This window comes from Glycine soja, chromosome 12, assembly GCF_004193775.1.
Source record: "Glycine soja cultivar W05 chromosome 12, ASM419377v2, whole genome shotgun sequence".
Classification (NCBI taxonomy): Eukaryota; Viridiplantae; Streptophyta; class Magnoliopsida; order Fabales; family Fabaceae; genus Glycine; species Glycine soja.
The window spans coordinates 36,701,230-36,718,848 of NC_041013.1; the positions used below are offsets into that span (position 1 = coordinate 36,701,230).

General features: G+C 37.0%; 1 pseudogene; it reads right to left on the reverse strand.

Moving 5' to 3' along the window:
* Positions 1–1,461: 1,461 nt before the first annotated feature.
* Positions 1,462–17,619, reverse strand: part of LOC114378968 — a 34,886-nt pseudogene continuing 18,728 nt past the window's right edge.

The window sequence follows — 17,619 nt, forward strand, 5'->3', positions numbered from 1 at the left end:
GGAGATTAAATTCTTTAACATGACAAAGAAAAAAGATTACTACTTTTTTTGTGAAAAAAACAAAATACTACCTAAAATATAAGCAACAAAAATAATCTGTTGGATTAAAATATAAAGAAATTTTTACTATTTTTTTCCTATTTAATGATAATACCTCCCAAATACCCTTCATTTAATTAGAGTTTTATTTACAACATTTTTTCTTTTTGTTCAGTGAAATATATTGCCTTAAAAAAACTACTATTATTGATTCTATGTGTAAGAAACAAATAACTAATTCATCAAAACTAATTAAAATAATTTAGTTAATTTTAAATAATATTTTCATATATTTAAATTTTTTTCTAAAAGTACCCACAAAATTAAAATAATTAAGTCATGATTATATCTAATAACATTATTTGTAAGTCAAGAATTAATTTTTTCCACCATTGAGCCTGGTTTAAATTGTTAACAAGTCAGTGGATTCATTCACATACATGCAAAATCAATAAGTTTATCGTTACTAGAATTCATAATAAATTGAATATAGAAAAGAATTAGTAATTGATAATTTAAAAACGAGTTCAAATTTCTTATACTTAGGCAAAAAAAAATACACTAAATTGTTTCTTATATAATTTCTTAGATAAAGGGCTAAAAATAAATATTTCATAATAAAAAATTATAATGCATAGATAATCAATAATAAATATTATAACATATATCACATTCTAACAATTTCATCTTATTGTTTCGTTATCCATTGTGTTAAAAAGAATCACCTTTAAATTTAGCTAATTAAAAAAAAGGATAGCAACTTAGAAAAAGTTAACCCCTTTGAATGAATCTCATTCATTTTCAAATGATTTACAATGACAAATTTCGAACAAATTTTATTCAATATTCATTGACAGATTTAAGAGATTAAGACCGAGTTACGTCCTTAGTCACTTGTCCTCACCATACACAAATAGGGACACATATCATGAATGAAAACAAGAAAATCAAAGATTTTTTTTATTCTTTTCACTAAAAAAATAATGTTTTTATCTTTTAAATCAGAAGATAAACCTAATACATAGCATGTACATTAAATACCCAATTATTTAAAAGAGAACTGTACCCACAAGTATCTAATGTATACCGAATACAAGTACATACTCAGATGTGTTCAACAAAACTTTAGATGTACCATTTTCAGCATTGAAGCAAAGCATCGTGTTCTGTTTGATAGCTCATACTCCCTACTCTATAAAGTTCAAAAATTGATATTATTATATATGAAATTATCTACAACTCATAGAATAATTTTTTGATAAAGCTCTGAAAAACGATTTAATTTTTCAAAATAAGCTAAAATGAATATGCAGTGCTAAGCTGATACGTTATTACTACTCGTAAATCTTGAAAATGCTTACACATAAGCAAGATACTCGTTCATCCCATTTGTTCGAAGATAAAAATGTTTGTTTCAAACAATTAAAACTACAAAGATACACTTTATTGAATAAATAAAATTAAATAGAGCACAAGAAAGATTATACCTTACATAAGATGGAAAAAACAAAAAGATATATACATACATAAACCTCTACATGGAAGCTAAAAGGTCTCTCATCTCTGCTACAGACAGGATTGTCTCAGTAGGATAAATCTTAGCCACAAGTTGGACAAAACTTTCGTACTTATCAAGAAACTCCTGCAAAGTTTTAAAAAGCGATTAATTTGCATGCATTTTCTACTTAGTTTAAACCCGCATTCTAGAGGGTATGTGAATGAAAGAAAATGTTCACACAACATATTTAATTTTCGTTCACATGTATCTTAAAGTTTGCAAAATTACACTAACTATCGACCAAACTGGCAAAAGACTTGTTAGACACTTCACTGACTTCAATGTTGGCCTTGGAAATATTTAGTGCAAAAGCCTCGAATCTTTCTTTCTTACTGATTTAATGTTATATTATAGGAGGTATCTTTGTTGGTCAATAGGGAAGGAATAAGTACAGCTTACCTTGCATTTGTCCCAAAAGGAGGGTAACAATTCCTCCGAAGTCAAATTCTTTTGCAGTTTCTTATACATCGCAGCAATAGACTTGTCAACCTAAGTAGAAGAGCAAAGGCATAAGTTCAAAAGTAGGCATACAACAGTGAGAAGGATCTTTAAAGAAGATCAGAATCACCATACCCCAGATAAACTGGATTTTAACATCCTCCAAAGATCCATTTTTGACAGTCCAAGCTGAAAAGGAATCTGAAATGGATGCAAAACATGGAAGTTTGTGAATGTTCAAAGTCAAATTCAATGTGAAATTTGTCTAACTATTTAATTCACACTTTCATTCATCCAGGAAAATAGGGAGAAGAAAAGACAACTTAAGAGATGCATCATCATACATAATTCTTTAAGCCCATTTATAATGACAGGCACTCAATCTGACACTACTTTTGGAAAAGAATATTAACAGCTTAGCTCTTTGCAAAGTTATAAATGCCTATACTTTTGTGTACAATATTACTTTTGCCACATTTTCTGCAATCATTTGTAATTTATTGTGTTAATATTACTTTTGTGTTAATAAATACCTATATAAGTGGGGTAGCCCCTCACTTGTATATTCAATCTTGGTATTATCTCTAGTTGATATGGGACTTGGATTTTTCCCAATAATTATTTATCTACATATTATGCTATTGTGTCAACCTTGTCTTGTGCTTCAATTCCTAAAATCTACAAATGAACCCCTTACTCATCCAAGATGGACACAAGCCATGATGGATGAGATGCGCTCTTGAACACAGTGACAGGTGACTTAGTTTCTCTATTGATGGGTGAACGGTGGGGAAGGCCCATGTTGGGCATATGGTAAAACTATTACCTTAAAAACATTTAGTTGTTAAGCAGTACACATAGACCTATGGTCTCACATTAATAATACCTCTTCTTTAGTAGCTAAAATTGCTTCTGTATATTTCTCTCTAGGCAGCCAATAGGTCATTGACCATTATATTAATTGTTATTAAAAATGTCTGCCTTCATGATGAATTTGTGTCTGATATACATTAACATTGTTGCTTCCCCTAACCAGCAAGATACTCCTTCTACCACCATCTCTTCTTATGTACCCAATATATATGTCATTGACCATTATATTATATGTGTGTGTGTGTGTGTGTGGAAAAATTAATCATCAAGGATGAATTTGAAAAATCATGTAAATTCAGGAATCCAAAATGAACTTTAGTGCAGTCTGCAAAAAGTTGGGTATCGGAATAGAACAATTTTTAATTTAACGTCGTTAATAGAGCTAAAATATGGTGTTCGGAGCCTTTCATGCAATGAGAGATACTACTCTACTCTTTCTCTGTCTGTTCCAGACTTTGTATAACTGGCTGAAAAGGTATCAGACAACTGCACTATCATTATCAAAAAGAACTTCCTATTTCTTTGGAGAAGGGAGACAAGTAGAAAACAAGAATTCATTTCACCTGGGAATGTAGGATAGGACACCCATTTGGCGAACATTGCGTTCATTTCTTTCAATTTGATGGCAAGCTTCATCAACAAACTGCAAAAAGATTTCCAATAAAATGAATCAGGTTAGCAATTCAATTTTCCAAATGCATTGGCAAAATACTCTTCTTCATGGTGCTAGTCACCTACTCGGTTGAACTGCATAGATATCCGAGACTCCAGGTCACGAAGCAAATCACGTACAAATCCTGCTGCATCAGCTTTTTGACCAGAGAGATAGCGTTCTGTCATTCCATGCATTGATATACAGCGTAAAGGGTCAATCTTATATGCCCAATCCACAACAGCATAGAAGTCTTCCTGAAATCATATAAAGCAGTTTGGTAGCTGTAAATGCTGGATTTTTAAATATACTAAATCGCTGCCAACAACAGAACAAAACCTGACCAATTATTAGGAACAGTTTAATGTTCAGTCTTAGTCCCTAAAATCAAATAGATTATATTCATATTATATAAACAAATGCAAAAATGTTGGCCTTCTAAAGGCTTAGGTTTTATTTTAAATGTTTCCTTGTATACCAGAGTTAGTGCATTCTACTATTTTAGCACCTAGATACTATTACGAGCCTCTGCTTTGCCTACATTTTCTGCTTATGTGCAGACATCTTAACATTTGAGAACTCTTTCCTTCTATAAACCTGTCAAGTAAGCATAAGTACACAAACATATGAAGTTCACGCTGCTGCTAAGGGGAAAAGTTGAGAATTAAAACACATTGAGCTTCAACAATTTACCCTGGATTCGGTTTCTTGTGGAACAAAATAGTTATGTTAGAGAGAGAGTGACAAAACAATATACATGTATCCCCTTTAACCAGTATGATTTATATTCTTAGCCACTTGGTATCTACAACTGATAGACTGGTTCTTCAAAATTTATTTGACAGGGTTTATTCTCCTTTCCCTCACTTCAGGTGATAATTTTCATATCAAATTTTGAAATGATACTTCGGTTGTATCTATTAAAAATGGACTAAATCTAAGTCAATCCCAAAATAACTCATGGCAGGCAGATTGTCCAAGTCTTCTAAGAACTGCTTTGGCCAAATTCCTAGCCGACTTGAGACATCTTACCAAGCACACATGTCACACCAGAACTGGACATCTATAGATAGCTCAACATATAGGGACTAGATAGGTTCTAATACCATATTAGAAATGGGCAGCACCTTACAGAACCCCGAAAGCTAGTTTAAGGGAGGAGGCGTGAAGGATCACCAAGTCTAGTAAAGAGTAGTTTAGCCATATATTCCTAGTTGATGTGATGTGGAACATCTTAACAGGTTGAATTTTTTCCTTATTCAAAGGCCTTTCCAAGGCTCTTTCACCTTTGGAAAGATTCCCTTCATAATGTCTCTTTCACAGTTTACTTTTCATAATCTACTGGAATTTTCATTTCTTCAGAAACTTGCATGAGTCTTGTTACTTCGCTTGATTCCGTTAATGTCCATTGTCCTTTCAAATGACAATTGATAAAAGAATTTGGTCTCTTGACTCAGGGTGTTTTCCTCTTGTTTCAAATCTCCCAATCTTTTGTCTAGACTGCTGGCCTAGACAAGGATCAACATTAATGACATGCTACAAAAGCACATACCTTCCGCTACTTGGTCTCCTAGTATGTGGAAAATTTGAAGTTCTAGTTCAGAAACTGGGACTCATCTTTTTTTCTGCATTGTTGTGCAGCAAATTTTATTTGGAATAAGCTTTTTTGGATTTCCAGAGAGAATCAAGTTTGCCTTAAGGATCTGCATCTGTTAATTTAGAGATTTGGGCTTCCATAAAGAAACTAAGATTCTGTGGCAGTGGTCTGACTTTGCTGCTTGGTGGGTGTCTTTGGATGGAAAGGAATGCTGAATTTTTCAAAGGAACTTCTCCAGCCAACACTTGGAACATAGTTATTTTTTAAGTTTGTCTGTGATGTTCTTCTCATGGATTTTATAGGCAGGGAGATTGGCATGCCTTGCTACATGACTCAATCTATTAGTTTCTAAAAAATTTCTTCTGTAAGTTTCTTGTTAGGATGCCTTATTCTCTACTTTTGTTCTCTCCATTTCTTCCTTAAATAAATTTCTTTTTCAATCACAAAAAACCAATAAGCCTAAATCTTATCTAGTCTCTCGCTACTATGCTTATGATTGAGAAGATCCAGATCACTTCATCTCACAAATATCCGAAGCACACAAGTAGATTCAAAGTGATAAAGAGCATTGTTATGCATACCTGTATTCCATCAAGTAAATCCTTAAGTGATTTATTCAAAGCTTCAAGCTCCGCAGAATTTTTACCTACAAAAATGGAAGAAATGGTAAAAGTCCTGAAAAATTGATACAAAGGGAACTAAACTATAATAGATTAAATATAAACTTGACTGTACAGAAAGGCTATTTGCGGAAAGTCAGGTATGAGTACCAGATTTGCTGTCATTCTCATCAATGTCCATAATTCCCAAATCATCATCATCATCTTATCCAGCTTTATTGCCATTAACAACACCTCCAGGAGGAACAAGTGTAGAAACTTCAAAGCACATGAAGTGTGCAAAAAAAGAACTCTGCAATTTATGCCATGATGAATTATATACATTTGAAATATTAAAGACAAATTTGTGTAGAAAATGAATGAATATCAAACAACCACCTCATCCACCAGAAGTGGGATAAAAATTGTAAGCATCTTTGCATAAGCATCAGAGACTGTGGAAGTGTAAGTAGCATTTACATTCTGACCAGAACCTGTGGAACCTTCAAGCCAAACAGTTGGATTTCTAGATGCTTTAGTACTAGCACGAAGTTCATTTGCAAACTCACGGGCCTGTAAAAGGATGTCTGAAACTTAAGACTCCATATGCATAATGTAGCATAAAATGAAGTAGGGGTAGAATGTGCTTTAGGTCCCTCAATTGTCGGTCAAAATTGATTTTAGTTCCTATACTTTAACAATGGTGATTTTGGTCCCCGTGTTTGCTATAATTGGTGAATTTTTTCCCTCACACTACTATAGCAAGTTCCATAAAGGGACAATATTCAACAATTATCAATACAAGAATCAAAATCATCATTTTTATAGTATAGGGAGTTAGGGACTAAAACCAATTTTGACCAAAAATTGAGACCTAAAACACATTTTACCCAAGAACAGTATATATGACCCAGACACATCCTCAGGTCAAACACCAAATTGCAATCACAACTCAATGATCTCCAGTTAAGGAAAACCCAAAAACTCATCATACAACAGATCATGCAGAACTAATGGTGGAGGATCTGGCTATTCAAATGTAAACAAAATCAATCCTGGTTGTAAAAGTGCATCCCCTCGTCAACTAGTTAAGCAATGATAGATGTAAAAAAATTGTTCACCGTTGGAACCTTTTTTAAAAGATAGTTGTTGAGAAAATTGTTGAAATTATAGGGTTTTAGGTATAGAGAGAGAGGAAAAGGAGATAAGAGAGCCTGGATATATTGAGATTGTTATTGACTTGATATGACATGATGTCTTGCAACATGATGAAAAAACATATATCACCCACCCTCATTTATAATAATACTAGATAGATTATAATTCTAATTAAATAAGGAAATAAATCATGAGATAATAAGCAAATAAGGAAATTAATCCTAAGATAATTTAACTCTAAAATATTCTGATATAATATAGATATTATGAGATATTTTTTAGATATTCTAACAAAAATATTTGATAATTTTCTTTGTAATGCATTAGACAATTATTTTCTAACAGGAACAAATAAAAAGTTCCTTTTGCCCACTCCTGGTTATGTCAACCATAAGAGCAAACAGTCCAGGTAACCCAACTCCTTCAAATACTAACAAGGTAAGATTAAGAAAAAAATCTTGGAAGTTTAACAGGGCCTGGGTTGCAGCAGGCTTGAGTGCTGAGTCTGAGAGGGTAAAAAAGTTACATGCACGCAAAGGCTTATTAAGCACTCTACCTGAAACACAGTTACATAATTTATTTCCCATTATGTTTGAATCCAGAAATAGCCCACCTAAACTTATGCCTGGTTAGACAAATCTTAAAAATAAAAGGGTTACAACATTAAACATGCCAGCTGGCACAACAACTAAATCTGGAATGAGTTACACTTCAATGTTCTATCACTTAGAAAATACTCAGTGAGAAAAAGATTTTAAGTTTGGGAATTTATTCTCTCTAGGAAGTTTATAATCCTCCCTTCCAATAATTGACTTTTTTTTCAATTTATTTTTTATATTTTGATTAGGTAAGTAATCACATTAATTAATAATTTTTCACATGTATAATGGTTACTTCTCAGTTCATACAAAGATAAAGGAGTGTGTCATAATAAGAAAACCAGACAATTAAGAAACAAATATCTTAGCAGCATCACGATAGTTAGTTAGATTAGTTAGTTAGCTGGTATGATAGGTTAGTTGAGATTTCTGTTGTAACTACCTATCAGGCTTCTCCAACAAGCTTTTCATCTCTTTGTATATATACTTCTGCTACCATTCAATAAAGCTTGAGATGCAGTTTTAATCATCTTGAACATTTACATTGCACGTTTTCTCCTACATGGCTAGATACATCTTTGATATGGAATGAAGAGCTCTGTTGCGCACTCGCCTCTTCTTTTGTTCTTCTATCAATTTTGAATCATTCATCATGAATGAAACCACAATCAACAACATGGAGAGCTACTTGTACCTGTATCCGAGTGAGAATTCAGCCATTGCCCTCGTCTCTCCAGTTCTGGATGCAACCAACTACCATTCATGGAGCAGGTCCATGATCACTGCGTTAAGTGCCAAGAATAAAGTGGAATTTGTAGATGGAAGCGGGCCTGAACCATTGAAGACTGATAGAACGTATGAAGCGTGGCATCGATGTAACAACATGGTAGTTTCTTGGATTGTTCACTCAGTAGCCACCTCTATCAGGCAAAGCATATTATGGATGGACAAAGCTGAAGAAATATGGCGCGATTTGAAGTCGCGATACTCGCAGGGAGACCTTTTGCGGATTTCCAATCTCCAACAAGAAGCATCAACAATGAAGCAAGGCGCACTCTTAGTCACAGAGTACTTTACTCAACTATGAGTAATTTGGGATGAAATCGAGAATTTTAGACCTGATCCAACTTGTTCCTCCAACATTAGATGTTCTTGCTCCGCGCTCGCCATTATCGCGCAATGAAAGCTTGAAGATCGTGCCATGCAGTTCTTGCGTGGACTGAACGAGCAGTATGGAAATATCATATCACATGTGCTTCTTATGGATCTAATGCCTGCAATTTCAAAGATTTTTTCGTATGTGGCACAGCAGGAACGTCAATTGTTAGGTAACTTTTCTTCAAATCTTAATCTTGAATCTAGAGATATCTCCATCAACGTCATGAAAGTTGTTTGCGATTTTTGCGGACGAACTGGTCATGTGGAAAACGTCTGCTATAAGAAGCATGGGATGCCACTCAATTATGATGGAAAGAGCAAAAACAATAATGTGAGATATGGAAAAACGTGCACTCACTACAGTAAGATCGAACACACCATTGACGTCTGCTACAAGAAGCATGGCTACCCGCCGGGATACAAGACCTTCAATGGAAGATCAACCGCAAACAATGTGGTGGCAATAGATAGCAAAGCCACAGATGATCAAACTCAACATCATGAGTCCCAAGACATTGTTCGTTTCTCTCCAGAGTAATACAAAGCCCTACTCGCCTTAATCCAACAGCCATCTACCGGAAACACAGCTCCTAACCAGTCACAGACCAAACAGGTTGCCTCCATCTCTTCATACTCTACTGATACAACATCAAACCCAGGTATATCTCCTTCCCTTAGAACTCGAACATCCACCTCCTGGATATTAGATTCAGGAGCTACAGATCACGTAACATGTTTGCTAAGTAACCTTCATTCTTATAATCGTATCAATCCCATCATGGTGAAACTCCTAAACAGCCAGCATGTCTACGCCACCCATTCGGGAGTGGTGCACCTTTCGACATTCATAACCTTACTTGATGTTCTCTATATACCTACATTCGCTTTTAACCTTATTTCTATTTCTAAACTTGTATCCTCTACCAACTGCACTCTAATCTTCTCTTCTACATCGTGTACCTTGCAGGATACGAGCAATCGTGTGAAGATTGGTACAGTTGAAGTGAGACACGACCTCTACCAACTCACGCCAAACCAAATAATCCCTAAAACCATATGCTCTACTATCATTCATCCTAAATGTAATGTCATCCCTATAGACCTTTGACACTTTCGAATGGGTCATCCATTGACTGAAAGGCTACAATGTATGCAATCCTACTATCCTCTTTTACAAAATGACAAGAACTTTACATGTAATACGTGTCATTATGCAAAACATAAAAAGTTACCTTTTCCTTCTAGAAATTCATACGCATCACACAATTTTGATTTGTTGCATATAGATATATGGGGACCATGTTCGAAACCCTCCATGCATGGTCATCGATATTTTCTAACGATTGTTGATGATCACTCGCAATTCACATGGACCCATCTCATGCATACGAAAGTTGAGACTCAACATATCATCATGAACTTCATTGCATCCATCGAAACACAATTTGATAGCAAAGTGAAAATCATAAGAAGCGATAATGGACCTGAGTTTCTCATGCATGATTTTTATGCTTCAAAAGGAATCATCCATCAAATCTCATGTGTCAAAACCCCTGAACAAAATGGCATTGTAGAGCGCAAGCATCAACATCTTCTCAACGTCACACGCGCTCTTCTTTTTCAGGCAAGCCTACCACCCAGTTTTTGGTGCTACGCTTTGCCTCATGTTGCATACTTAATCAACTGCATTCCCACTCCATTTTTGCATAACATTTCGCCCTATGAGAAACTCCATGGGCGTCCATGTGATATATCTAATCTTCGCGTGTTTGGCTGTTTGTGTTACATCAACACTCTTAAAGCACATCGACAAAAGCTCGATCCCAGAGCACACCCATGCATCTTCATTGGTTTTAAATCGCATACTAAGGGATATCTAGTCTATGACCTTCATTCTCATAGCATTAATTCTTCACGAAACATCATATTTTATGAAAATCACTTCCCACATTTTCCTGAAACACAACATTCGAACCACACTTCTACTGTTTCAGCTCCAGGATCATTCTCCGACGACCATTTCGACCCACCAGCTGAAACTATGACCACTATCCCCACAATCCAAAACTTCCCTACTCAAGCTGAACCTTCTTCCCCACACCTTCATCGATCCACATGACCAAAACATGCGCCAACATACCTTCAGGATTATCATCGTGATCTCACTTCACTCACTGCCAGCACTTCCACTATTGTTCGTTATCCTTTATGCTCGATCTTATCGTATTCACGTCTCTCCTCGTCCCATCGACATTTTGTCATGTCTATCTCCTCAACCACTGAACCCTCCTCCTATGTTGAAGCTTCCTGCCATGACTGCTGGATTAAGGCAATGCAGGCTGAGTTACATGCTCTCCAACTGAACAATACTTGGACTCTCACTAATCTTCTTCCTCACAAAACTGCCATTGGTTTCCGTTGGATATATAAAATCAAATATCATGTTGATGGGTCCATAGAAAGGTACAAAGCGCGCTTAGTTGCAAAGGGTTATACGCAAATGGAAGGATTAGATTATCTTGACACATTTTCTCCAGTTGTGAAGCTTACCACTGTTCGTCTTCTGCTGGCATTAGCTGCTCTTCAACAATGGCATTTACAGCAACTTGACGTTAATAACGCTTTTCTTCATGGAGAGCTCACTGAAGAAGTTTACATGCAAGTTCCTCCAGGGCTTTCAGTCGAGAACCCTAACCTTGTTTGTCGTCTACAATGTTCTCTATACGGGCTCATGCAAGCTAGCCGACAGTGGTTCACCAGATTATCAAGCTTTCTCGTTTCCCATGGTTTTCGGCAATCTGCCTCTGATCACTCCCTTTTTCTGCGATTCGCTGGTAACATCACCACAGTTCTTTTAGTTTATGTTGATGATATCATTTTGATAGGTAATAGCATTGATGAAATTCATAGCATCACTGCGCTTCTTGATCAAGCATTCAAGATAAAGGATCTTGGCAACTTGAAATTCTTCCTCGGACTTGAAATTGCTCGTACCTCACAAGGTATTCATCTATGTCAACGCAAATATACCCTGGATATTCTCTCTGACTCAGGCATGCTTGGTTCTCGTTCATATTCCACTCCTATGGACTACTCCACAAAGTTACAAGCTACATCGGGGACTCCTCTACCAGCTGATACTTCTTCTTCCTATCGAAGGCTAGTTGGCCGGCTCATTTATCTCACCAATACGCATCCCGACATTGCCCACGCTGTCCAACAACTCAGCCAATACATGTCCAACCCTACTACCACTCATCATCAGGCTGTTTTTCGCATCTTACGCTATCTTAAGGGCACACCAGGATCAGGTCTCTTCTTTGCGGCCACAGGAACACCTCAGCTTCGAGCTTTCAGTGACTCTGATTGGGCGAGGTGTCGAGACTCAAGGCGCTCAATCACTGGGTTCTCTGTCTACTTTGGTTCTTCACTAATATCTTGGCAATCAAAGAAGCAATCCACGGTTTCCCGCAGTTCTTTGGAAGCTGAGTATCGAGCCCTAGCATCTACCACTTGCAAGCTACAATGGCTAACGTATCTTCTTCAAGACTTTCGTGTCTCTTTTATACAACCAGCTACCCTCTATTGTGATAACCAATCAGCTATTCAAATCGCGACCAATCCAGTATTCCACGAACTTACCAAACATATCGAAATTGATTGCCACATTGTTCGACACAAAGTCAATTCGGGTCTCATTAAGCTTTTACCTGTTTCTTCTTCGAAGCAACTCGCCGACATCTTCACTAAGGCTTTGTCTCCAGCGGTTTTTCAAGGTCTCTGCAACAAGCTGGGAATGATGAATATCCATTCCCAGCTTGCGGGGGGCTCTTAGCAGCATCACGATAGTTAGTTAGATTAGTTAGTTAGCTGGTATGATAGGTTAGTTGAGATTTTTGTTGTAACTACCTATCAGGCTTCTCCAACAAGCTTTTCATCTCTTTGTATATATACTTTTGCTACCATTCAATAAAGCTTGAGATGCAGTTTTGATCATCTTGAACATTTACATTGCACGTTTTCTGCTACATGGCTAGATACATCTTTGATAAAATAAAACCAACATGAAGTGCAACAGACCTCCCTGCAAAGAAGCAAGTTCAGAGAACTGCAATAAGCTTTTCTCAGTGGACCCAAACAATTCTTGTCAAGACTCTGCAAGTGCCCAGGAAGATAATTTAGGTATAAAAACAAAGAAAATCACTGAACAAATATATGTATCCAAAACAAAATTAATGCAGGAATAGTAAAGACTGTTTCATTTGAGAAAACGTTTTCTAATTTCATTCTGTTTTTACTTTTATGTACAACAATGCGACAATATTTTAATTTGGTTTATACTTTAAAATTTTCAAATATTTGTATAAGAAACAGGGAAATAAACTTTTCTCAAAGCTTTCAAAATAGGAAACAAAGTGAAAACAAGGTGACATTTTTGTACTCAAAAGTAACAGAAAACATTTTCTAAAAGTAAATAGGTCCTGAATCCCAAATCTTAACCTTCAAATGTTGTAGAAGACGTGCATATGTCATGCACTTGTACCGCAGGTCAGCATGATTAGGCCTCTTTAACTGTCCCCGCTGTTCAGAGGAAGAAGAAAAAGTGATACCAATAAATTCCTTCAAAATTCAAAAGACCTCAAAAGCGACAATTCTAAAACAAATTTACAGAAAATACCTGAGAAAAGTAACTTTTATCACTTATCATGAAGTCCACCAAACTAGCAAAATAATTTCTCAAGAATTCAGAGGCTCTCCTGACAAAAGTAGATTTTAATTTTTCAAGTTCTGCACGCTTCTCTTTAACCTGTAACAGGTAGCAGGAACCGCCATCGGAACAGATAAGTTTTAGGTCCAACACATTTTTGACATATCAACCAAAGCCAGAATACTTTCACTTGGCTTTGTGATTCCAAATTCATAGTACTCACAATTCTCTCCAACCAATCCAAAATGGACGAAACTAATGAACGAAAAATCATGTCTTGAATATCTTTTGGGGTTCTGAATTAGATTTGTATGCATCATTACTAAATATTTTTTTTTTACTAGACTAGGCTGTCACATAGACTAGGCTAGGCTGCCCTTTCCCCCTTTCTCTCTCTTATGCTTTGTACTCTATAAGCCGTAAGCTGAAACATGAATATTACAAGTCTTGTGAGTGAAATTTCCTCACACTTAAATTCAACTTGGCATAAGAGCAGGTTCCGGCCACCATTGTCGCCGATCGCCACCATCCACCACCTCCAGCCACCATCCGCCGCCGCCGGCCACCACCTCCGGCCGCCGGAATCTCGCTGGAATTTTTTTTGGGGTCAAAATGGCTTCTTCTGGTCCTATTTTTTCATTTTCTGGAACCCCAACCATTGCAACTGCCAAGCTCAACTGGAAAAATTATTTGTCGTGGTCTGCTTCAGTTGAGTTGTGGTTTCTTGGTCAAGGGTACCATGACCACCTAGAGAAAAACGTCAATGTTGTTCCAAACGACAAGAAACCTGAATGGGAGAAGGTAGATTATCAACTATATGTTTTTCTGTGGCAATCGATCGAGCCAGATGTTTTGGAGATTCTAAGATCTTTTAAAACATGTCACCTTTTTGGGAAGAAGGCCCAAGAGATCTTCGCCAACGATATTCAAAGCCTATTTGATGCGATTGTGAAAGTTACAGCTCTCAAGCAATCTAACCATGACATGATTGCACATATGGGTAAAGCTCAGGCAGCAGTAGAAGAGCCGAGAAGGTTTCTTATGGCTGATTCATTGGAAGAAGTGAATAGGAAACTGGACAAGTTCTACATGGTCCTTATCTTGAGGAGTCTACACTCAGATTTTGATCATCTACGTGATCAGGTCCTAGCTGGAGATCAAGTCCCATTGATGGATTCTCTCATTACTAGGCTTCTCCGTGTACCTCATGCGTTGAAGGATGAAAATCTCACTGATGCTATGGAAACATCAACCATGGTGGCACCTCGTAGGAGAGGGGGAGGCCGTAACAGTAGAGGAGGCCACAATGGAAGGAGTGGACGTCCTCAATGCACATATTGCAAGAGGATGGGCCACACTCAAGAAAATTGTTACTCTTTGCATGGCTTCCCTGACAAAGTGGCACAGGTATCCAAGTCAGAAAAATCTGAGTCTAAGTTCTCTGATGAGGAATACCAAGAGTATTTGAAGCTCAAGTCCGAGAAATCCAGCAATCATGCATCATCTTCATCAGTACCATGTTTCTCAGCAGCATGTGTTTCTCAATCAATCGAAAGTCCTAGCCCTTGGATACTTGACTCAGGTGCCTCTGATCATATCTCTGGTAACAAGTCCTCCTTTTCATCTATTTCCTTTCCAAAGATTCCTCACCTTGTTACTGTATCCAATGGGTCCAAAGTTGTGTCTCAAGAAAGTGGTCAAGTTTCATTATCTCCTTCATTGAAATTAAATTCTGTATTATTTGTTCCTTAGTGTCCATATAATCTAATCTCATTAAGTCAGTTGACTCGCTCATTAAATTGTTCAGTAACCTTTACCGCTAATTCCTTTGTTATTCAGGAACATGGGACGAGTCAACTGATTGGAGAAGGATGTGAATCACGAGGACTATATTATTTAGAATCCAGCTCTCCGATATCCTGTTTTGCGTCCTCAAAACCGAAACTTTTGCATGATCGTCTGGGTCACCCAAGTTTATCCAAGCTGAAAATAATGGTTCCTAGTCTTAAAAATCTTCAAGTCTTAGACTGTGAGTCTTGTCAACTAGGAAAACATGTTAGGTCATCATTTCCTCAAATTGTACAAAGATGTGATTCGGGTTTTTCTACCATTCATTCTGATATTTGGGGACCAAGTCGTGTTACATCTTTTGGTTTTCGATATTTTGTAACTTTCATTGATGAATTCTCCAGATGTACTTGGGTTTATTTAATAAAAGATAGATTTGAACTTTTGCCCATATTTAAGTCGTTCTGCAATGAGATTTAAAATCAATTTGGAAAAACAATCAAGATTTTCAGAAGTGATAATGCAAAAGAATATTTCTCTCATGATCTTTCCTCTTTTTTATCCTCAAAAGGTATCCTACACCAGTCTACATGTCCTCATACACCTCAACAAAATGGCATAGCTGAAAGGAAAAATCGTCACCTTCTTGAAACTGCTCGTTCCCTAATGTTAAATTCTAATGTTCCTACACATCACTGGGGAGACGCAGTGCTTACTGCATGCTTCTTAATTAATAGGATGCCTTCTTCTTCTCTTGAAAATCAAATTCCTCACTCAATTATCTTTCCTCATGACCCATTGTTTCATGTCTCTCCTAGAGTATTTGGTTGTACTTGTTTTGTCCATGATCTTTCCCCTGGTTTAGACATACTTTCAGCTAAGTCAGTAAAATGTGTCTTTTTGGGTTATTCTCGTCTTCAAAAGGGTTACAAATGCTACTCTCCAATCACAAGACGATATTATATGTCTGCAGATGTAACCTTCTTTGAAGACACACCTTTCTTCTCATCCTCTGTAGATCATTCTTCTTCTCTCCAAGAAGTACTGCCAATTCCGTGTCCTCTAGGTAACTCCGACCAAAATTTCAATGAAGTCCCACCTTCTCTACCAAATTCAATTGAAGTTGCCTCTCCACCTATGCTTACATATCATCGCAGGACACGACCAGCTGATTCTACAGTACCTGAAGTCTCCCCTCGTGATCCTCATCCTTCTCCAACTAGTCCTTCAACCATGGATCTTGCTTCCTCACTTGTCTCTCATCACTCTGAGTCAGACTGGCCCATTACCATTCGAAAAGGTACTCAATTCACTAGCAACCCTCATCCTATTTATAACTTTTTGAGTTACCATCGCTTGTCTCCTTCATATTCTTCCTTTGTTTTCTCTTTATCCTCACACCATGTTCCTTCTAATGTTCATGAGGCACTTAGTCATCCTCGATGGCGACAGGCTATGATTGATGAAATGCAGGCCCTTGAAAATAATAGTACTTGGGAACTTGTTCCTCTTCCACTTGGCAAAAAAACTGTGGGTTGTAGATGGGTCTATGCAGTTAAAGTTGGGCCTAATGGTGAGGTCGATCGGCTTAAGGCTCGATTGGTAGCTAAAGTCTATACTCAGATTTATGGCCTTGATTATTGTGACACCTTTTCTCCTATGGCTAAAATCACCACTGTTCGTCTGTTTCTTGCTATGGCAGCCATACGTCATTGGCCTCTTCATCACTTGACATTAAGAATGCTTTCCTCCATGGTGATCTTGAGGAGGAGATTTATATGGAGCAACCTCCTGGGTTTGTTGCTTAGGGGGAGTATGGTCTTGTTTGTAAGCTGTGTCGATCTCTCTATGGGTTGAAGCAATCCCCTCGAGCTTGGTTTGGTAAATTTAGTCATATTGTTCAACTTTTTGGGTTGAAACGAAGTGAGGCTGATCATTCTGTTTTTATTGTCATTCATCCCTTGGGAAATGTGTTTATTTGATAGTATACATTGATGATATAGTGATTACAGGGAATGATGCTACTAAGATTGTTCAGCTAAAGGAGCACTTATTCAGTCATTTCCAGACCAAAGATCTGGGATATTTGAATTACTTCCTCGGTATTGAGGTGGCTTAGTCAGGAGATGGTGTTGTGATCTCTCAGAGGAAGTACGCCCTTGACATTTTGGAGGAAACATACATGCAGAATTGTAGACCTGTTGATAGCCCTATGGATCCAAATCTGAAGCTACTGGCAGGTCAGAGTGAAATGTGTCCTGATCCCGAGAGATATAGAAGACTTAAGGGAAAACTCATTTATCTCACCATTACAAGACCTGATATTTCCTTTGTTTTTGGAGTGGTGAGCCAATTTATGCAAAATCCTCGTGTTGATCATTGGAATGCTGTTATGCATATTCTTAGATACATTAAGAGAGCTCTAGGACAAGGATTACTTTATGAAGACAAA